The sequence below is a fragment of the Camarhynchus parvulus genome, chromosome 11 (genome assembly GCF_901933205.1).
Source record: "Camarhynchus parvulus chromosome 11, STF_HiC, whole genome shotgun sequence".
NCBI classification, from domain to species: Eukaryota; Metazoa; Chordata; class Aves; order Passeriformes; family Thraupidae; genus Camarhynchus; species Camarhynchus parvulus.
Genome location: NC_044581.1, coordinates 2,960,757 through 2,977,175, shown reverse-complemented (window position 1 = coordinate 2,977,175; position 16,419 = coordinate 2,960,757).

Below are 16,419 nucleotides of genomic sequence, written 5' to 3'. Positions count from 1 at the left end.
CACTAAGAGAAAATGCCTTAAATAAAAATGCCCATAATTTTCCTGTTGCCTTGTCACTGTCTGAAAACCTTATCAGAGTTCCTTGTTACTTTAATGGTGTAGGATTAAGGGTAATGAAGAAACATTTAGGGTTCTGCAAATCACTTTGATTTCATTGTGTAATGTACCAGCACTTCTCTGTGATTTACTGCCCAGTTGTTTGAAATAGCCTGTGGGATTTATCAGTCTTGGAGGAAACTCTGTTTCCTTGAACAATTAGCTCACACTGAAGTTGTGTAACTCTTTTTTTTTATTATTATTATCCTTTTTTAAAAAGCATTTGTGGGTGGGAAATAATGAACTCTCCACTGGGTCCTACCTTGATGTTTAGTGGGAGAGAGATGACTTTTTATTGCAAATTTTCTTGCAAACATTATCATTTTCTAGCTATTTTCTCCTTTTTTTAAAATATTAAAGGTCACTGATAATTATTAAATTGGTTTTATGTCTATATTTTGGATAATTTTCATTTTCTCATTTTTCATTTGGTTTTCAGCTCAGATCTGTTTTCCTCATTGCCCGCAGGGATTTGTCTATTTCCTCACAGTGGGGTGTTTCTGAAGGTAAGAAATTGTTTTGACATAAACCACTTGCACTCAAAGAGAGAAATAACATTTTTAATTATTAAAATGCTCATAAAATAAAATAAAAAAATCCAAATAACTCCAAAATCACCCACATAAAAAGCTTTTAAAAACAGTATAATTTTCATGACAATTAACTCTGATCTTCCAGCTTTTCCTGGTCATTAAAGAACCATTTCCCCATGGAATTTACCAACTTCTGCAGGAAGAATATGATGGGATAAAACCCAAACCCACCTTTTTGGGTTCTTGGCTTAATTCCTCTCAGCTCAATCCCTGGCACATGGATTTCTTCCACTTGGGATCCAAACTCTGCTCTGCTGCTGCATGGCCTGGGATTTGGGAAGGTTCATGAGCAGTTCAGAGCATGTGGCAGCATGCAAATAAAATAAAATAAAAATAAAAATAAAATAAATAAATAAATTTAAAATAAATTGTTGGCAACGTGTCTGAAATGTTTCAGAGTTCTCCAGTGCCAGCAACTCCTTTGAGCAATTTCATAATTGAGGATTAAAATAAGTGTACCTGTGGTTTGGCTTTCAGTAGAATGGGATGGAGGGGAGGCTGGACCATTAATTCCAGTTAATTAATTCATTAATTCCCTTTGATGAGTTTTTCCCATGCACAAGTCAGGGAAAAATCCACTGTCAGGTGGGAAAGTCCTTCTGGAAGCAGAGCCTCAGCTTTTCCCAAAGGGATGATCAGGAGCTGGTCATGAAAAATTGGGATTGCAGAAAACTCGTAATGTGGGACATCCCCAGCCTTAAAGATTTGATCAACACAACATCTCTGGAGCTGGGGATGATGGAAAAGGGCACCAAGAATCATGAAATCATGGAATCATTAGGGTTGGAAATGACCTCCAGGATCATCCAGTCCAACCTTCCAACAAAAACCACCATTCCCACTAAACTGTGCCACCAAGTGCCACTTTACTCATTTTTTGAACCTTTTCAGGGATGGTGTCTCCATCCCTAAGGAGCTTCTTCCACTGCCTAATTACTCTTCCAGTGATGAAATTGTTCTTATTATCCAACCTGAAACTCCACTGGCACAACTTGAGGCCGTTTTCCATTATCTTCAGAGATCCAGGTATGTGCTTCAAGCACGGGAAGTGGTGAATATTGCTGATAAGGCAGGTATGAATATTGCTGATTTGTAGAAAATGTTTAAAATTTGATAGAAGGTTTATATAGTATGTATTTGTATGATATAAGAAACGTTGATTTAGAGATGTTATGGAATAGCATAGATGTTGCTGTGAGAGAAATGGAAATAGAAATAAGTTTTAAAAGATGGTTTTGTAAAGAAAGATTAAATATTTTAGAGAAATAGAATTATAAAAGATGTATTATAGTAAGATGTATAAGGGATAATTTTATATCTGTTTTAAGGTATTTATAACATGGTGTAGTAAAAGTTGACAAATTAAAAACACTAATAGTGTATTGTTATTAGGAAATAGCTTCTGTTTGTGATAGTGTGAATTATAACATCTGTATTGTCTCACCCTTCAGATAAGACTAAAAATAAAATAAAAGTTTTTAAAACACCTCCCAATTACCCCATCTCTAGACCAGAAAAAACTTAATCCCACAAGTGTGAACTCATATCCAGCCAGACCAGTGTGAAAAACATTTAAACAGTGTAAGAGCTGATGGTCTGCACAGGCTGGGCTTGGTGCAGAGGTTTAGTCCCCTGTCTGCTCTTGGGAAGTCTCTTCCCTGCATTCACTGAGCTGGGATTAGTGTCTCTTAGTCTCAAGCTACTTGTTTTCTACATTTCCAATGGCTTCTTTTCAATACCCCTGCTCTTGTGAGCAGAGAACAGCCTAATATATCATGTGCTGTGTTACACCAGCAGAATAATCCTGTATTTCTACTGGGAGATTCCAATAGACTTAAGGAATCACTGAACAACTTTGCAATGTAATCAGTGCTACCAAAACCCCTCTCCCAACATTTTTTCAGGGAGGGTGGTCAGGAGGAGGGGGAGATTTCCAGCTAATTCTTTCCATCTGGGCTTCATTTGCAGATTATGTGGGAAAATGAGAGATTAATCCACGGGAGGAATGAGCAGACATTAATTTGCCATCTGGGGATGTAAACAGGAAGCCCAACACGTCGAGCCTTAGTGGCTGCTTATTGCTTCAGTGAGGAAAGATGAGTTGGTGCCCTGGGTCTTATGCTGAAAATACTTTAGTAATTTCTAATAAGATATTATAAACAAATGTCAGTCCAAAGCTTTTCTGAAAAGGGGAAGAGATCGCTGTCCTTGGATACAAGAGCAGCTGATAGGAGGGGGAGAAATATCCTTTGAATGAATTTGGCAAGGATATCTCACTTGTCTGAGATTATTTTTCTTGAAGTGTGATTTCTTTTTTTGGTTAAATTTCCTTTGAATTGAGCATGTAAATGATCCCCCTTGTTCAGCTTTCGAGCATCTGCTGCTTCTCCTTTTAAAATTTAACAACTGACCTCAAGGATTGGCAATGCCTTTAAATCACAAGCTTAAGAACGATCCTTTTGTACTGTGATGGTTGAGTGAAGGAGGGATGATTTTTGTTTTCCTTTTTGTTTCCCACGCATTCATCAAGGCCAGCCCAGACCTCCTGTGTGTGGTGTAACCCCGAGGTGACGGGACCCCATCTCTGCTCCCCTGAAATGTATATCCCTGTCCTTCCTGAGCAGGGAAAAGGTGGAAGCTGAGGGTTTAAACAGGGATGACACTGGTTCTTCTTTCCCACAGCTCAACTCCCACCTTTCCCCTCCCAGGCCAGGGGTGGCTGCTCCCGGTTTCCCATCACCTGCCCCTGCAGGATTCCAGCAATTCCCTGTGGCAGAGGCTCAGCGAGGTCCTGCTGCAGCATCACTGCACAAAAATCATTCCCCTGAGGCTGCAAAAGCCTGGACCAGGGGGTGTTTGCTCCCAGATTATCCAGGGGATGATTTTTGCCCGTGTGGGCAGCAGCTGTCACGCTGGGGGTCAGAAATGCTCCCAGGTCTCTGCAGACAGGGATTGTCCCAAGCCTGGAGTGTTTATTTGCTGTCCCTTCTTCGAGCCAGTGCTCAGGACTGTGGACAATGAATGTCAAGCCCTGGCATTCATTATTATTACAAAGTTAATTTGAGAAATTAGGGCATTTTAGAGAAATTAGAAATTGTTTTTATGGCTGGCTACAGAAATGGCACAGCCCCCCCTAACTGTGACTCCTCCATCCATCTTTTAGGATCTGCTGTGGGTGTGGGAGTTCCCACCCAGCAGGTTTTGCAGGGTGGGATGTTCCACACGTGAGTGGGGCACCCCTTTTTCCACACCCCAAAACACCCCACGTTCCTCCTGGCCCAGGAATCTCCTGCAGGGATGTGTCTGGTGATGGTACAGTGAGAATTTAGTTTTTAATGACTCTTAGGCAACTCAAGGCTGCTAGAAGATAACTCATTTAAACCTCACAGAAGCCCCCTTCCTTGCCCAAATCCCAAATTATCCTCTATATTAATACTTTTTCAAGCACATCTGTGTATGTGTGGTGTGTATGGACTCATCTACCATTAATTGTGGGATTTTATAAATTTCCATTCCTGTCTAATGACTTTTTACAGGCAGTGCAATTACCAGTTCTTTTTATTGCCATTCTAATGATTCGAACATGCATACAAGAAAACCATAGTCCAGCTAAAGAAATAGCTGCTGTAAAATTCTATATATATTTTCTCCACATAGCTTTAAATTAATCCATTTTTATTGGGGTGCTTGGCAAAAAAATTAATAAGAAATTGAGTCCAAACAGACCAGGATTTATTGCAGGCCTATAACTCTGAAGAGTGACTTGATTGATTTAAACCGTTTTTGCAATAAAATAAAATAAAAATAAAGCAAGCAAATTATCCTGGCTTAAAAGCTGGAAAGCCATTCTCCCTTCTTGTGCTCTGCAATTTGAGCCAGCTGAGACAGTGAGCTCCAGCTTGGCTTTAAGATGAAAGAGGGTAGATTTTGGTGGGATATTGAAGAGAAATTCATTCCTGTGATCGTGGTGAGGCCCTGCAGAGGTGAGGCTGTGATGCCTCATCCCTGGAAGTGTCCAAGGCCAGGCTGGACAGGATTTGGGGAAACCTGGGATGGTGGAAGTTGTCCCTGCCCATGGCAGATGAGTTTTAAGGGCCTTTCCCATCCAAACCATTCTGTGATTCCATGATTCTGTAGCTTTGACAGAGAAATTCAGAGCAAATGGGTTTGGAAACTTGGCTCTCAGCACCTGACCTCCCCACAGATCAGTGTGGCTCCCTGTGGACCTGTGGTGGAAAAATCATGGGACAGAGCTGAACCCCTGTGAGCAGCTTCTCAATCCACGAGGAGATTCATTGATTCAAATTGATTCATTGATTTCAGATTTGAAGGCTGTTTTGATCCAATAGGCAGGAGGAGATTTAAGTTTAGCCACAAGCACTTCAAGCCTTTAAAGATGCTGAACTATTCCATCATCATCTCTTTAAATATCTCAGCATTTTGTGCCCCTTAATTTTTGATTTTTTTTTTGGTGCAGAAAAGCAAACCCAGTGAAAGCAAGGAGATCTGTGGTGTCCTGTGAGATGCCTGTGTGCAGCCCTCTTGGTGAAAGCCAATCCTGCTGGAAGTCAGTGGGTGCTGAGGGATCCCAGCACCGCCCTGCTGTTCATGAATCCTCAGCTCCTTGGGAGGAATGTTTTCCAAGACTCATTTTACACGCTTTAAATCAAAGCACAGAGAGTCGCCTTTGTAAGTTTTGATAAATGCTCTCGCTCTATTTGTGTTCCTGTGGTGTTCAGAGGCTTTTGCAGAGATCAGGGTCCTGTTGCAGAAGGTGCTGCATAAAACCCTCTGAAGAGCTGACAGTGTAAACAGGCAAGGCAAAAATTTGAGGTATGGAAATACAGGGAGGTGATTTGCCAAAAATCCAGCGAAGCTGGAAGCAGCTCCCCTTCCCCATTGCTTTGGTCACCCAGTGGTCCAGCTAAAGACAAGACCCAGCTGCCACAGGTGTGGCTGTGGCTAAAATAATTCCTCTTTTATAGGTGTTGACTTTAATGCTGTGCTTGCAGACAACAAGGTCTGGCAATGCTGTTCAGAGTGAGCTGAAATTCAGGGGGCACAGAGCATATGGGAAAGGGTCCCCAGGGAGGTGGTGGAGTCGCCATCCCTGGGAGTGTTCAAAGGCACAGCACAGAGTGTTGTGGCTGAGTTGGCAGGCTGGTGATAGCTCTAAGGTTGGGTCTTGGAGGTCTTTTCCAGCCTTAATGATTCCTTGGTTCTACATTGACCTCTAGCAGAAGGAAAAACGGTTTGCAGCAGCCCAGGAGCCACCCTGATCATCACATCCCTCTGAACATCTCATTTTGGAAAATTAACTTCAAGATTACAACACTTTTCAACCATTTTATGGATTATTCAAACTCTGGAGAACTAGAAAATGTTTTCTATCCACTGTGAGCAGTTCTTGACCCAAAAAGCAGCCGCCAAATCTTTTCTTGCCCAAAAGCAGCTGCCTGTCCCTCCTCCTTGTCCAGGGTGTCCTGGGCTGTCCCAAGCTGTCATTGCTGTCTCTCACAGCCCTGAAAGTCAAATCACTCAGCCCTCCCTGGGGACTTGGTGTCCATAAAGGAACCCCAGATCATTTATAATAATGAGCAGGGGCTGACCCTAGTGAGCCCCAGTGCAAATGTACCTCTGGCCATCCTGGTTTATAAATTATGTATTTCCTTGTTTATAAATTATGTGTTTCCTGGTTTATAAATTATGTTTTTTCCTCCTTCCCCCAGTGTTGTCCCTCTACCCTGACCAGTGTGGACAAGACAAATGGCACCACACCCCAGTGTCTCTGTCAGGGGACAGAAGCTGCAAATGCCTTCTCAGGGAGTCACTGCTGACCTCACTACTCACACAGACAGCTCTGATCCAAGAGACAGATTCCCCCCATGCTCCTATGCATTCCAAATCCCTCTGTTTGCTTGAGTATTTTTCTTTATCTCCCTGCTTTTCCTCTGTTAACTTCTTCCACTGGCAGTGGCCATCACTCAGTGGGTCACCCCCAAGTCATCCTGAATGGGAGCATTGGCAGCACTTCACTTATTAGTCAGCCAACTCATGGGATGCTGGCAACCTTTTTCTCTCTGGAAGGACAGGGTCCAAGCTGCTCTTTGATGTTGTCAAACCATGATTTCCACTGGTCTCCCTGCTGGTTCCTTTGCTCTCTCTCCCTGGGAGTAAAAAGCCACAGGGAAGATCTGAGTGTTGTGTCAGGCACCGGGCCAACCTGGTTTCAGGCTTTGTTACTGTGTGCAGCAGACAGCCTGTCCACTCCTGGATCTATATGAGGGATGCTTTCATCTCCTAAGAATTCTGTGCATTTCAGGTTGTTCCACCTAGAGAGCCCATCCAGGCAGCCTCTGCAAAGCCAGCCTTCCTGAAAAACGAAGGAATAACAAAAAATCCAAGTCAAACACGCAGATCAAAGTTTGCCCAGAATTTATGTTTTATGGATTCAGAAACAGAGAGGACAAGGTGAAATCTGCATTTCTGCTGGGATATTGATTTATTTCTGTTCCATTTGCCTCCTAAGGCTTGAAAAATGTGGACAAAAAGGAGTCATTCACCATGTCTGAGGCAACACGGGTGAAATTCTGGCCACCACTGAAGGCAATGGCAAGACTCCCATTGACTATGGTGGGGCCAGTGTTTCACCCCACGATTTCTCATCTTGCTTTATTTTATTGACCTTTCTCTCGAACACGAGCGAAATGCAAATATTTTTTTGCAGCACAAGTCTTTGTACTCTATGAACTCTGCTGGATCCAAAGCACTTCATATGTATATAAGAAAAACAGCTAAGGACGAAAGGGAGAGCAGTTAACTGTGCAAATAATGATCTCCACAATCAATAAAAAACGGCCACGCTCAAAAAGAGATAGTGGTTTAAATGGTCAGGATAAATAAAACAGGCTCAGGGCTAAATTTTGGACCACGAAGAGCATTCCCAAGCCAGCATGGTACAGACCACACATCTTGGGAATGTGGATGGGCTCCGAGGCCACCTCAGCATGGCCCCGTGGTGGCCGTGAAATCCCAGACGTTTTACTCTCATTTTCAAGTCATGCTGATGTTCAAAGCCTAAGGAATCCAGCAGTTCTGGTGTGAGACAATGGGTGATATTCCCAATATTCTGGCAAACTGTTCACAGGCGGAAAATAAAGATGTTTTTTTCTCTGTGGATTCAGTCTCCACATGGAATAAAAATAGCTGATTTCAGAGGCAAAGAATTGCCCTCTTTGCTTTCACCCAAAGCCTTTTTTCATCCTTAAAATGTTTTAGGATAACCCCCTCTGTGGTGCCATTTTGAATCCAGGTAGTGTCACAATTGATGAAATTATTATTTTGTCTCCTTGTAGGAAAATGCAAATTGTCAAAGCTGGTTTTCACAATAATCTCACCATACCTTGCCCACCAAATCCAGAATTTCACCACAAACCTCTCAACCAGCAGCATTTATTTTGTTGAGGGCTGTGTTGGATGGGAGATTCAGGCAGCAGGATTGGAAGAGACCTTCCAGCAGCATCTCAGGCATTTGCAGATGGTTTGGATGATTTAGTCAGTCCCCAAAACAGTAGAAGAATGTGACTCTCAGTTAAAAAGGCCTGATTTTACTACAAGCAGAGGCAAAAGAAGTCACCTAGAGTGACAGGGCAAGGAAGGGCAGCTGTGGTGGGAAGAAAGCAGAGCTCCTGAACCCCAAAGTGGAGATGGGGTCACAATCAACATCTGATAGGACTCAGGAATGAGGAATGGTATCACCTATTCATTTGGAAAGCTTGCCATCATTCCCAGAAGGAGAAGGCTTCTGGCATTCCAGTCTTCATCCTCACCTGCTGCCTGAGTGTTTTTCAGCAGCCTGTTCCCTGTCCCTGCAGGGAGCTGAAATGAGATGATGTTTAAGGTCCCTTCCAACCCAAGATATTCCATGATTCCATGATCTTTTAATCCACAGACAACCTCACTACTGCAGGATGTAAAATCCAAGGCTCCTCCTGTGTGGTGCTGCTGTGAGGCCTTTCCTTTATAACCAAATAAAAATGAGGGTAGTTTTAAGTGCTCTGGGCTTACATTTTCTCCCCTTTCATTTATTTTTGTTTCAGAATGTGCCTTTTTTATTAAAAACAAAAACACAACAAAGACATTTCCATCATCTCTGGGGCCATGTTCTGATGCCTCATGGACCACCAGTGGTTCCCAGACCACAGGGTGAGTAATGGTGCACGAGAGCACGTTGAGTCCTCTGCTCTGACTGCCAGAGGAACTCTGTTTGCACCAACGTGCTCACCCGGGCTTTGTCAGACCTGATTCTGCCTGGTTTGAGTTATGGAGCTCCCAGCACATCTTTGGGGAAAATTATTTCACTGTCTACCAGGTCTCTGGGGCTGGAATGTGGATTCGTGAAGCCCACGGTGTGTATTTAGTAAAAGAGCACTCTGAAATTAATAAGCTTGAGGAAACGAGGCCAAAATTCTGTCCTCAGCCTCCCCGGTGTGGTGCTTGTTAAAATGCAGAGGAGCCTGTTGAATGACAAGGAGGAGGATGGGGGGCTTCTACAGGGGCTGGTGCATCACTGAATTTTGGGGCCTTTGGGAAATCCTTTAATCACCCCAGCTGGGAAACTGAATAAACCACCAAACCTTTGCTAAAAAGCCAGCTCTGCACTTAAATCAGTGTTATCACTTACACAAATAACAAACAAATCGTATGGTTTGGGCTCTACTTCCTGCCTGGAAGGAGTGTGAAGACTGATCACTCACAGAAAGAGAATTTTATACTATTTTTGCTTTATAGCAAGTGGTGGGTTGGACTTGTGAACATGGATCGACAATATTGTTCTTTCTGCAAACGTTAGCGCTCACTGAAACATTTCAGACAAACATCCCATGAAGATTTAGTGGCCTCAGCTTGTTTGACTTGGAATTAGACATGATTTCTAATTAGCCAATCTTCAGCAGTCCGTCAGAAAATGCAGCGAGCTGCCAATTTTCACAGCTAAGCCAAAAAAAAAAAAAAGTCCCAATAAAACTCTTAAGAAAAATGGCCTATCACTTGTGCTGCTAGGAAATTCCCAGTGTGTCCAAGGTTCTTCTCCATTCCCACACATTCCTCTATCCATCCATCCATCCATCCATCCATCCATCCATCCATCCATCCATCCATCCATCCATCCATCCAATGTGCCTACACACTCATACACAACCGCCACCCAAATCTCAATATTTATAAGCTTAGACAGCCTAAATTATGACCATTTTATTAATTTCCTACAATTTTCCATAGAAAGGGGAAGTTCAACCTAGCAAAACAAGCCTCAACCATTTAAAATAATGAATGTTAACCAGTGTTTTAGCTGTTTAAATCAAAACACATACATTGGTGTTTTTGTAATAAAAATCTATAGGGAAATGAAAAAAAATAGGGGGTGAATAAATGATTCTGAAGTCTAAGCCATCAAAGAGTTGTTTAGGTCAAGCTTTGAAGTGAAATAAGCTCAGTGCAGCTGAGACTGCACTCATCATTATTTTAAAGGTCTTTAAAAACATCAATTGTGAGTCCAAAAAGCATCCAAAACCTTTTCTTTCTAAATTTTATCAAATTGAAATCATTACTGACCATTTTCCATAGCCCCCAAATCTCAGGCGAGATTCCAGGAGGACACCAAACTACAGCTACTTCCAGGACCAAAATAAGTCAAAATTCTGTTTTGTGGAAAATTAAGAAAAAAATCTCCGCTGTGAGGGTGGTGAGGCCGTGGCACAGGTGCCCAGAGAAGTTTTAGCTGGCCCTGGATCCCTGGAAGTGTCCAAGGCCAGGTTGGACATTGGGGCTTGGAGTAGCCTGGGATAGACACAAGGTGTCCCTGCCCATGGCAGGGGGTTGGAATGAGATGAGCTTTGAGGTCCCTTCCAACCCAAACCATTCCCTAATCCCATAAAGTGGTAGAAATTGAGATAAAACAGCAGAATCTGTGCTCTTAATGGTGTTGGCAGGCCCAGCGATGTCTCCATCTAAATTTCTGCTTGTGCTTCACTTTTTTAGGAATGGTTCGGTCTTCTTTTCTCTCTCTAATTGTGGTCAGATGCAAGGGAAAATATTGTTCCCTGTCAGCCACAGTGCTTGTTCAGCTTTGAGCCCTGCTCTTGGCTATGAACAGCCTTGTGGGGGCTTCTTGACACCTGGTACAAGAAAGGGCAGTGGGGTTCAGTCCTGAAGACCTTTTTCAGCTGGAATGGAACTCCTAACCCAGGCAAATTCCAGCTGCCTTCAAGAGACATTTTGGCCAATTAAAGTCTAGGTGAGAACTCCCAGATTTGGCCAATACTAATAAAATCAGAGAAATGTGAATCGCTTCCTCAGCTCATGGTTTCCTTAAAGGCACTACCAGATGCTGCTGCATTTCTCTCTGGGCAGCCCAAAGAAATCTCCCATGGATGTCAGTGGATGTCAGCCATGTCTGTTGGGGATTGTTTGCATTCCTTAAGCCAGCACTCAGCCCATAAATTATGACAAGAAAGGCTCTTCTCTGAGCCCTCATCTTTAAATTCCTCTTTAGGAAGGTTTTCGCTCCTCTCACGACCCATTAACTAAGCCATATGTAGGATCCTCCATCCAGAACCATTCCACTCCCAAAAACACAACTGCTAGGGAGAAATGAATATTTGGATTCACTCTTGTTTTCCTTTCTGGCTGTTTGTTTAACAGTGGAAAGATTATTGAAGATGTTATCTCAGGGAGGGTTCACTGGGGCGTGTTTCTGTGACAGTATTATTGCCAAGGCAGTCGCCTGGCTCTTCTCTTCAGCTAATAAAGGTGTGTTAAAAAGGAAAAATTGATCAAATGTGAGCTGATTCTAATTTCATTTGAGATTTTTTTTGAAGTAAATATTCTATTTCTTACATCTTTTGTTCTATTTTAAATGTTTATCTGCTGCTTTTCCAACATAAAAACCAGAGGGGCTCCAGTTGGGAAAGGAACTTTGGGTGTCGGTTCTTCACAGTCTTGCACCTATGGGATTGTGTGTACCTGGGAAAATCCATGTATTCACTGGGAAAAAAGCTCTCCAGCACCCCACAGCAAGCATGAAGTACTTGCTAGGAGAAAGGAAATTATTTAGAAATTGAGGGGATTGCCCAGATGGGACTAAACCATGATTTACACTCCAGGCTCCTGCAGAAAAAGAAGCATCTTTCTGCACCTCCAATCTCCCTGGAGATTCCTGCCTGTCGAGGAGAGGGAAAACATAATTTCAGCTGCAGATCTGATCATTTGCAGTCACTCCCATGGATCTGAAGAGTCTTTGGTGCCCCTCAGAGCTCCATCAGAGCCTGCACCAGCCATTCTGACCTTTCCAGAAAGGATTAATCCGCGCAGCGAGAAAACATGGGATTATTCCTATCAACAACGAGCATCACACAGACTTAAACAAGTCCTCAACACCCCCTTTGGTGCAGATGAAGTTTAACTGTACTTTTCCCCCCTCATTTCCAGCATTTTCCCAGACTGGGGCCGCCTTTCACGATCTGTCGGTAATTTGCGCGCATTGTTACCACTCAACGACCGTATTCTTTCTGCTGACCCCACTTGAACTCGCTTCCCCGGGGTCCATGGCACGTCCAGGAGGCGAGGGCTTGGTTTACAGCAACGAGCCCTCGGTGGGGCTGCACCTTTGGACCACCCAGGAATGGCAGCAAGCCGTGGCACGGCTCGGATCTGGAGCCCACCTGTGCTCCTTGACCTGCCTTGGCTTCCCCTTCCTTTCTGCTCTCCTTCAGAGCCACCATGCCTCTCGTAATTTAGCACTTAGAGACCTCATCTCCCTCCTTTCCCTCTCCTCACAAAATCAGTGGTGGAGTTGACTTTTTTTTTGCCTTCACCGGGAGTGCAGCTGTTCCCAGACTGTGCTGGAAGCCATGGGAACTCCCATGCCAATTTGCATCCTCCAAGAGGCTGGCCCAGGATGTTTTCTATTTTAATTTTTATGTCTGCACCTAGCGTTCCAGTTGGATGTGTTTTAAAGTAAACAGAGTCGATAAATAAAAAAAAATGGTGCATTTCCCAGCCATCCCAGGATATTTCTGTTCCTCCCTCGTTGCCTGCCCCCTCCTAGTCCTTTACTGCTTTCACAGATACAACAATTAAATATCCAGCTGGCAGGCCAGTTTTATCTCTTGCTCGGTTGATTCAACCCAAAATCTAGTTTTTAAGTGGACTTCTAAAAGAAGCAGTGCCAGAGTGGGGAATTTAGGTTGTTGGGTGGAAAACTCCTTATTCAGGACTTTTTACCTCAAATTAGTCACCAACCATCAGCAGCCAAGGATGTTTCACTCTGACCTGGGGAGCCAAAATACAGAGACTTAACGAGGAGGATGGGAGCAGTAATGTCCAGCTGACAGCAGCCAGCAAAGAGCCTCGAATTTCTTCTGGATCTGGATGGTGGAAACCAGAGTGGAGCATGCCCACATTCCAGGTGAAGGCGAAGGGGGTGGGGATGGGTCTGTGTCCCCCATCAGCTCTCCTGGTGCTCACCTTTCCTGGCCTTCTGTGTGTTTGGGAACTGTGATTTCAAGGGAGTTTGCCCTAGTTTGAAGCACCAGCCTTTGATCCCAGAAGCCAAGGTCTTTATTAGCTTAAGATGGTAATTAGCTGAAAATAGTAATGAAAATATTTTTTAAATTAATTAGCCCTTAAAAATTTGAAAAGCGCTGTTGGATGTATTTCTTTTAATATAAATCCCATTTTTTCTTGTTTTGTGAAGCTGCTTTCTGTTCATCCCTTTCATTAAAGACCTCTGAGCTAAATGCTGGGGCTTGTGACTTGGGAAGCATTTGGATTTTACAACCCAAAGACGAGGCATTCATCTGCACAGCCCATTCCTGCTTTTTTATTGTCCCAGCCATGGGACTTCTTGGCTCAGCAGCCATCAGAGCACAGGTTCCAGACTTTTCAGGCTCTCACTGTGTGTCCCAGCTGTGTTCAGACCCTGGCAGGTCCAGCTCTCCTCCAAAAGCCACCTTCCTTCCCTTGAAACAAGCCCGGGAATTGTCAGGCCTTGGTGCATTTCCAAGGTCTGTAAATTGAACCTGCAGGGCTCAGTCCTGCTCACACACAAGGAGCCCAACTCCTCGAGCAAATGCAGAGCACATGCCAGCCTCACAGCCCTGCCTGGGAAATAAGAGACTATTCCCAGCCTCGAGGATCTAAAAAGAAAAAAAAATATTTTTTTTTCAAAAGAAGATCTCATTCACGCCTTGTTTCCTGGCTATGAAGGAATTATTCCTACACAAAAATCATGTTTGTGTCCAAACAGAGTTGTGGAAAGGGTGGGATGAGCAAGAAGCTTCCTCAAAGGCTGGCTGGACAAATGGAGACTTTCTCACACCCTGACATCTGCTGCCCAGAGTCCGTCCATCCATCCATCCATCCATCCATCCATCCATCCATCCATCCATCCATCCATCCATCCATCCATCCATCCATCCATCCATCCCTGCCCGTGGCCAGGGAGTGCTTGGGGACAGGACCAATGGGGAGGGACAGGAACTCATTGCCTAAGGTGTCCCTTCTGATGCAACGTGTCACAGCTCAGACATGAGACATCCCAAAGCCAGCAGAGATCCTCCAGAGGCTCCTCAGCTGCTTTGCCCACTTCTCCAGAGCGTTTTTGTAGCTGTGGTTCAAATTATTTCTTCAGACAGACGTGAAAATAGAAGGAGGAATTTGGGTTTTGGGTTGTATCTGCTCCAAAGCAAAGGGCTCGTTCTGAGGCAGGGCAGAGGAGCTGCAGGCTTCTGCTGAATGAGGACTGAGCAAAACAGCTCTTACCAGGGTCCTCACTGCTCTGAGGAGCCTTCCCCATGGCTGGTGACAGCAAACACCTCCTGCCTCTGTGTCTCCTTTGCATTTTCCTCTTTTGAGCAGTGGACACATGTCTTTTCTGTTTGTCTCCTTCATTAGGGGTTTTTTGAGTCCCCACATTTCCAGCCAGCCTTTGGTCAGAGGGTGATTAAAGGGCTCAAGCAATACGTGGCTGTTTAATGTTATTTGGGATAAGGGTCTCTCACAGATCCTCTGTGGAATCTGTCATCCCCTTGGAGGTGCCTCAGATATTTGAGGATGTCTCGAGTCAATATATCCAACCCCAAAAGTCTGTGGCTGGATCACCTGGTCAATCCTCCATCTCCCAGCTTGGATGTAGCTACTCAATCAATGTTCACGACCCTTTGGAAGCCTTGCTTCACCTTCCAGCCTGCTTGGCCCCAAAAAGCTGAAGGTTCCCAGTTGAAGGTTCTCAGCTTTGTTCAGTTTTGACTGAACAAAAAGGGGTGAGAGGCAGGCACAGTGTTATCCCACGGCTGCAGCAGGCAGGTGAGCTCTCTCCACCAGCCTTTTCCAGGTAGAACAAGATCCCACAGGTGATTTGGGAAGGCAGAGAGCAGAAGACAGCAAACGCACAGAAAGCCATTTGTCTGAAAACTGGGACACACATGGGCTGAAAACATTTTGCAGCATTCACCGAGCCCTAATAGGAACTCACACATTCCTTGAAATGGGCTATTCATTATACAGCAGCTTGTAAAAAACACGTTGGGTTTTTTATTCCCCCTCTTTTCCCCCCAGCCCTTAAACATGAGATTTTTAGCTCCAACCAGGACTTTACGAAGTTCACCTGGAGAAACTCCACGGAGGGCAGGGTGTGCAAAGGGGGCACTTTGCTGGTGCAAACTGGTGTTCATGGGCCCCTGGTGCCTGGGAGGCCGTGCCAAAGCCCTGAGCTTTTATTAGCACTGACTTTCCATCGGCTCGGGAGGGACCTTTCCATTCCCTTCCCCGGCAGTGCAGCCCTGGCTCCACCCCAACATTTGCACCTTATAAAGTGTTGTCATGACCCGACTGGAGCAGTTTATACAAGGCCCTTCAAGATCCCCGGTAATGAAGAGTAAATAACCCAGGAAAGCTTTCTCTCACTTTGCAGCTTTCTTTCGGTCTCAAAAGAAATAAAACAACTTACTTAACAGCATTCTTTAATCTTTTGCACCAGTGGCCTCCTTTATAGGGTGTTATACAGAGCCAGTGTAAATCCAACCTCTGTAATGGGGTCAGTGTTTCTCAACAGGTGATGGGTGGATACAGTGTAAGATCTATTTTTTCAATAAATGTCAGGCCAGAAAGCTTGCTGTTCATACACACGCACCGTGAACATGTGCTTCTCTCACGCGCTCGCCCTCCCCTCTCCAGTACCCCTTTCCTCATTTTTTTTTTCTCTTTTTTAATTTTCCAGCAGCCCACCAAGGTTTCCAATTTAATGAAGGAAAGCAGTGAATGCCCATTGCCTGGTTGTAGAGCACAAGAGCCACTGATCTGCCATGCTTTGGGCACAGCAGACCCAAAAATAATTAAAAGAAATCTCTAATTTTCTGGAAAATTTTCTCTCTTTTCATAGAGGGGATGCAGAATACTGATGGTGTCAGGAAAGTGCAGTAGACACTGATCCAAAAAGACTCTTTGTGTTGTTTGGGGCCAACCCTAGGCCTGATCCTGAAGTTTCAATTCTTCTTTTCCAAAGGGAAAATTCTCTTTGGAGGCAGCAGAAAGCTCACCTGAGAACAGACAGCATTTGTGAGCCCATTGCCATTATGTTTGTTGACCAACGATTTGTTTTTTTCAGCAAGGCCAAGGTTTAATGTCTTCTGTGCAATGGTCCTGGAAACTTACCATAACTGCATTAAAAATA